General features: G+C 41.9%; 1 pseudogene; it reads left to right on the forward strand.

The window, feature by feature from the left end:
* Nucleotides 1-245: 245 nt before the first annotated feature.
* LOC119341733 lies at nt 246-6266 on the forward strand (annotated as a pseudogene).
* The last annotated feature ends 916 nt before the right edge of the window (nt 6267-7182 follow it).

Here is a 7182-nt window from a genome sequence, read left to right on the forward strand (position 1 = left end):
AAACATTCTATTTTTTGCTGCAACGGTTCATTAGGTACACACTTGCGCGCAGATCTGATGGTTGACGCGCACCGCATCGGACGGTTCGGGCTCGACCGGCCCAACAATTGGGCCGGTGCCCCGGCGCAGATAGCTGCCCAGAAAGAAAGCACGAACGAACTTTCTCTCTCTCCGTCTCTCTCCTCGCCTCCTTCACTCTATCTCGACGCCGCGTCTCGTCCGCCGCACCCCTAAACCCTACGCCGATGTCGTCACCCGCGCCCGCTGCGGCGGCGCCGATGGCCGTTGACGATGCGGAGGACGACCAGATGGCCTCCATGTCCGTCGAGGACGTCGGCCGGGCCTCCCGCCTCCTCGACAACGAGACCCGTGTCCTCAAGGCAAGCCGCGCCCTACCAAACCCAGACCCCCCTCGCCTCCGCCGGGGCTGAGCAGGGGGTCTCGCGGGACTCGCCCCTCTGTTCTACTCCCTCCGTTCGGAATTACTTGTCTCGAAAATGGATGTATTTAGAACTAAAATACATCTAGATACATCCGTTTCTACGACAAGTAATTCCGAACGGAGGGAGTATTTCTTATTAGGGTTTGGGTTTAGGCCTGATCGGTTGGCGTTTCTGTTTCACCCCTCGGCCGACGGCGGCGCGCAGGACGAGCTGCAACGGACAAACCTGGAAGTGGAGACCTTCGAGAGCCAAGGAGAACCAGGAGAAAATTAAGCTCAACAAGCAACTTCCCTACCTCGTCGGCAACACCGTGGAGGTACAATATTTCCCTGTAGATTCCGCGATTGCTCCTCAAATTTTACTCCTGCGCCCTTAATCTGGTTATAGATCGTGTACTGTGCTGTGTTTTCCTGCTTCTTAGATTGGTCTCAGATCATGCGAGGCAGATCAGTGAAAGCTTCATGTTTGTATAGGTGCTTTAGTATGACTTGCATGCTTACTGGTAAAATTTCCTTTTGCTTAATTATTTATTCTGATATATATGTTAATAGTTAATGCAAAACCTAATGTGCATTAGCACTGCAAGACTTTGTAAGAAAGTACTTATTGTTTTTTGTATAAAATTGCTTCTATTACGTCTCTGGTAAGTCAGTAGTGTTAACTAGTCCGCCCTTGCAGTGGTACTGTAGTAGTAATGCTTTAATTTGTGTGTTTTACTTTTATCAGCTCTAGCCGACCTGGTTAGGAATACTAATATTTATCCATGTCGGAACTTAGTTACTGGTATTTTCACACCTATTAATTTTGAGTATCCTATAAAATGTATGGGTAAATTAACATTAAACCCACATATGATGGTTAACCACTAATAATTTTCATATTATGATATATTTAAAGTATGGCATGGTGCTTCTTAGTAGCTGAAGTGTCCAAATATACTTTCATCCTTGACCCAACTTGAAATGCGATAACTAATTGCTATTTACAGAAGTTGCTCTTTCTTATGCTTTGACATTTTACCATATTTTTCTTCTAATTTTGGAATATACTTTTTGTATTGTTTTTATTTTTACTTATGTGGTTTCTGCTTTTTTAAATTGTGCTAGGTTTTGGAAATAAACCCCGATGATGAAGCAGAGGAGGATGGTGCTAACATTGATCTAGACTCACAAAGGAAAGGCAAATGTGTTGTTTTGAAGACCTCCACAAGACAAGTAAGAAACTCCCTGTTTACCTGGTCCTAGATTTTTTGTCATATGAGATCGATGCTTCCTTTTGTTTCCTAAATAGATAGTATGATTAAAATAATGGAAGCGACTAACATACATGGTAGTGCCACGCTAGCATTTTAAGTCAGCTCATCTTTGCATGGAATCATTTTGGTGCAAAGATGATTTTAAAATCTGCACCGACCCAACTGTTAACTTCCAACATACCTGCATGAGTCATGGTTTTGACTCATCTGAACTCACATGTATCTGTATTGATAATATTTGTACATTGATAAAGGCTCTTACCGTTTTATGAAATCCAAAATTTGATCTTAAGCATGACATTTAGTTTAAGAACATAAGGAATCAAATTCACGTCTTTATTTGTTTTTTGACTACAGACTATATTCCTCCCTGTGGCTGGGCTAGTTGACCCAGACACGCTCAAGCCTGGTGATTTGGTCGGAGTCAACAAGGATAGCTACCTTATATTAGATACACTGCCTTCAGACTATGATTCACGAGTAAAAGCAATGGAAGTGGATGAAAAACCCACTGAGGATTATAATGATGTTGGTGGTCTTGAAAAGCAGGTATTTTATCTGAATAAATATCGGAATTATTTGCGTTTCCTCTCTGAAAAGTGGCAAGTTCTTAGTCTTATTATTGCTCCTTCGAGAATGGTCGAGCCATCACTTAATAAATCAATAATGTTATGTTTCTGTGCTCAGTTGCTCTTGGATCTTATCTTATCATTTGTATCTTGTATTAGTGGATATAGATTCAGGAGCTTGTGGAGGCAATAGTCCTGCCCATGACACACAAAGACCGGTTCCAGAAGTTGGGTATTCGTCCTTCCAAAGGTGTCCTTCTGTATGGACCACCGGGAACTGGGAAGACACTGATGGCTCGTGCATGTGCTGCACAGACTAATGCAACATTCCTGAAATTAGCTGGGCCACAGCTTGTACAGGTTATTACTTCACTCACTAGCCTCCATCATGTATCAGTTTGTGGTTCCTTTTTGTATGACCATGTTGATACTTGCAACTTTGTGTTTCTGTTTGCTCTTTATGTGCACCTTTGATCTGAAAGAGAGTTTGTTAAGGATAGTAAAATGGTGCATGCATCTTTTCTCAAATGGCTGTTCCATTAGTTCTTTCCGTTGTTGACTACACCCTCGTATATGATTATTAGTTAAACATCGGTGGGAGAAACAAAAGTGCATAAAGTAAAACATGTGCACGTATACCATAGTCACCTTCAAGTGTATTATGTTGCTGCATAAAAGATCTGTGAAGGGCAAACATGGAACATCTTCTTGTGAAGCATCAGATTTTACAGAACAGAAACCTGTCTGTGTCCTGGAGTGATTATCAACAGTTACTGAATGCTGGGGCCCTTCAAGACACATATCCTAACATGAGGTATTAGTAAGCATCTCTGCATATAGTATTGTTATTGTACTGACAAGTTGATGATAGTCGGATGGGGGTAAATAGGAAGTTAGAGTTATGGAGACAAGCCTTGGAATCGAAAGGGTTTAGGCTTAGTAGAACTAAAACCGAGTACATGATGTGCGGTTTCAGTACTACTAGCTGTGAGGAGGAGGAGGTTAGCCTTGATGGCCAGGTGGTACCTCGGAAGGACACCTTTCGGTATTTGGGGTCAATGTTGCAGGATGATGGGGGTATTGATGAAGATGTGAACCATCGAATCAAAGCCGGATGGATGAAGTGGCGCCAAGCTTCTGGCATTCTGTGTGACAAGAGAGTGCCACAAAAGCTAAAAGGCAAGTTCTACAGGACGGCGGTTCGACCCGCAATGTTGTATGGCGCGGAGTGTTGGCCGACTAAAAGGCGACATGTTCAACAGTTAGGTGTGGCGGAGATGCGTATGTTGAGATGGATGTGTGGCCACACGAGGAAGGATCGAGTCCGGAATGATGATATACGAGATAGAGTTGGGGTAGCACCAATTGAGGAGAAGCTTGTCCAACATCGTTTGAGATGGTTTGGGCATATTCAGCGCAGGCCTCCAGAAGCTCCAGTGCATAGCGGACGGCTAAAGCGTGCGGAGAATGTCAAGAGAGGGCGGGGTCGACCGATTTTGACATGGGAGGAGTCCGTTAAGAGAGACCTGAAGGATTGGAGTATCGACAAAGAGCTAGCTATGGACAGGGGTGCGTGGAAGCTTGCTATCCATGTGCCAGAGCCATGAGTTGGTTGCGAGATCTTATGGGTTTCACCTCTAGCCTACCCCAACTTGTTTGGGACTAAAGGCTTTGTTGTTGTTGTTGTTGTTGTATTCATGAGGTTTCATTTCTTAGTTTGGAAGGTTTTTTTTTCAGTTTTGTGATGCAGCTGGTGAATATATCATCTATGGACACGAAAGTTACATTTTTTAGCATAGTTCATTGGTATGGCTAAAATTCAGTTTGATCGTATATCCTTGTTCAACAATCACACCAAACATTACATTATCATGCATAAGCTTATCCTTTTTATGTACATTACTTGGATATAGTTACTACTTACTAGTAGAGGGATAGATGATATTCTTTTGGATATCTTCAGATGTTCATTGGAGATGGAGCCAAGCTTGTCCGGGATGCCTTTCAGCTGGCTAAAGAAAAAGCTCCTTGCATCATTTTCATTGACGAAATTGATGCAATTGGTACCAAGAGATTCGATAGGTATGTCTTATGACGGTTAGTTCGTTCCCACATTATTTTAGGCTGATGATTTTACCACAGATGTGGTGTAGATGTGTTAATTTTCTATATATGATCACAAACGCTAGAATTCTTGTTGTGCTTCTAATTCTGCCTTCTGTGGGAAAGCTTTATAGTCTAGAAACATGTGAAACAAAAACGTTTTCATTGTTACATACATATTTTAACAAGAAGTTTACTTTATTTTCCAGTGAAGTTAGTGGTGATAGAGAAGTTCAACGGACTATGTTGGAATTGCTCAATCAACTGGACGGATTTAGCAGTGATGAGAGAATAAAGGTACGTGCTAATATTCGTTCTTGGTTTGCTGCTGTGCACCAACTGACTGATCTTGTCTGGGTGGTTTAGTTGACCATTCACTTTCTTTCCAAGATTAGACATTGTTGCATTGTAATAGAGAAGCCAAAGTCATGCTCATGTTGCTTTCAGAAAGTATTGATCACAATTCGATGTTCTGAATGCATTGGTCAATATTTGATGTTCTGAATGTACATTAATTGGTACCTTTTTGCTAGAAATCCTTTTAGTTGTGTTATATAATTGTGTATCAGTTATATTTGATCATTTTGTTCATATGCTTGATGATGCATTATTGGTTAACTTGCAGGTCATAGCTGCAACAAACCGTGCTGACATCCTTGATCCTGCTCTGCTGCGATCTGGTCGTTTGGACCGAAAAATCGAGTTCCCTCATCCATCTGAAGAAGCAAGAGCTAGAATCTTGCAAGTAGGTTTCCAAAGCATGTTGCTTTATTATTCGCTTAAGTTTGTTCATCTTGTTTCTTTCTTTGGTGAATCACGCTTGAGCTAATGTGCTATTTATGGCTGTCTTCAGATCCATTCACGAAAAATGAATGTAAACCCAGATGTGAATTTTGAGGAGTTGGCTCGCTCAACAGACGATTTCAATGGAGCGCAGCTGAAGGCTGTTTGCGTAGAAGCTGGTATGCTCGCACTACGGCGAGATGCCACAGAGGTGTGACTTTATATCATTCTCATAACTGTACTTTGCATCCCTAGCTGGAGTAGAATGAGTGATACCTTTGTACTTATCGGCCATGTTGTTTGGTGTTTCATGAACACCCTTACATTTGAAAACCTTTTGAACGGGTGATTTGGAGAAAACCATTAGTTTAGTTAAGAGCTGGCAGGTGGACTGAGTAAACTAAGTCATAAATTTGCAGAACTGGCTAGAAATTTTATGACTCTTAATTTAAAAGCTGCCTACTTAATATCTTCCTGTCTCAGTCTACACTTGCTTCAAATTCTTTGTTGGAATTATCTTGGCACATGAAGGTGTGTTCAGAAAAAGTAGGAATTGAAATCAGTTTGAAAGATGTAATGTGCTAGGAGTTTTTAAGTCTGGGCAGTTTTTGTGTGTGTGTGTTTAGGCCTATTAGAACTCTAATAAGTTCTCTCTCCGTCCGGAATTAATTGTCACTGAAATGAGTGTATCTACACATTGGAACGCGTCAAGATACTTTCATTTCAGTGACAGTTAATTCCGGATGGAGGTTGTAGCATAGATATATGAGGAAATGCGGTTGATGATTAATCATCCTAAAACTGAAAGAAATATTTGCCTCTCATGTGTGTGCATGTGTTTGATCTTTGGCTGAGGGATCGGGACATACATCCAATAGTTGCTACCATTCAAATATTTGCACATGTTTGAGTGTCCATCGTACGGAATTGCGATGTTCTGCTTTGCATTGTTAGATGTGCTTTATGCGGAGAACATCTGATTACTGTTTTGTCGATAGTGTTTACTGTTTCTGATCTGGATCGTTACTTGTGCAGGTAACCCATGAGGATTTCAACGAGGGGATAATACAAGTCCAAGCCAAGAAGAAGTCGAGCCTGAACTACTACGCTTAACAACTTACGTCCAAAATTCTCAGGACTCATTTCTTTTGTATCTCTACTGTTTGGATGCTCAAATTTATATTTCCTATGAGATGCAAGTTTTAGTAGCAGTCTTTACATAAAGCTCTTGTGTGGAAAAAAGAAATCGTCTCCTTATTTCCCTTGGATATTGGAGGTGAGAAATGATTGTTTTGCATGACACGGGGGCGCCTAGTACCATACATTGCATTACCCAACTTAGCCAACTATGCACACCTCATTCCTGGATTGGATGACATCGCCGGTTTCTTGCTCCATGTTACGGTGTGGGTGTACATTGTCAAGTGTTCACAAACAGGCTAATGAACGGGCTGTAAGATGAACATGGTTAAGACTTGGAGATCAGCCTATGAGCTCTTGAGATGATGAAAATTGGGTGGCAAAACGGAAGAATACCAGGTATGCTAGCACCAGGAGAAATGGTCGTGCACACGGTGGCTGTACCAAGGTCGTGCTACTTTTGCGTATAATGAGGATGCAGCATTTTGTCTTAGGCGTGTCAGACTTATATGTGGGCCTCTAGAGGGTTACCGCAGGTTTGATGGGGCTTTTGACCTAGACTTACTCTAAGGATCTTATGGAGCTATCATCAGAGACTCAAATGGCAAGTTCATTGCGGCTGGAAATGGGAAAATTGAATGGTGTGGAGATGCTCTTATCTCTGAAGCAACGGCCTTGCGCTTTGGACTCAACTTAGCAACAACAGTTGGGTGCAATCGCATAGAGGTGAATTCTGACAATGTCGAGGTGATTGAGATGGTGAAGAATGGTGGATGATTCTTTGGGAATTGCGGCTGCAATATTTGATGATAGTTATCACTTAGCTTATGATTTTCCGCATTTTATTTTTGAGCATGCCCCTAGAGAGGCGAATTGTGTTGCCCATGAT

This window comes from Triticum dicoccoides, chromosome 7B (assembly GCF_002162155.2).
Source record: "Triticum dicoccoides isolate Atlit2015 ecotype Zavitan chromosome 7B, WEW_v2.0, whole genome shotgun sequence".
Lineage (NCBI taxonomy): Eukaryota > Viridiplantae > Streptophyta > Magnoliopsida > Poales > Poaceae > Triticum > Triticum dicoccoides.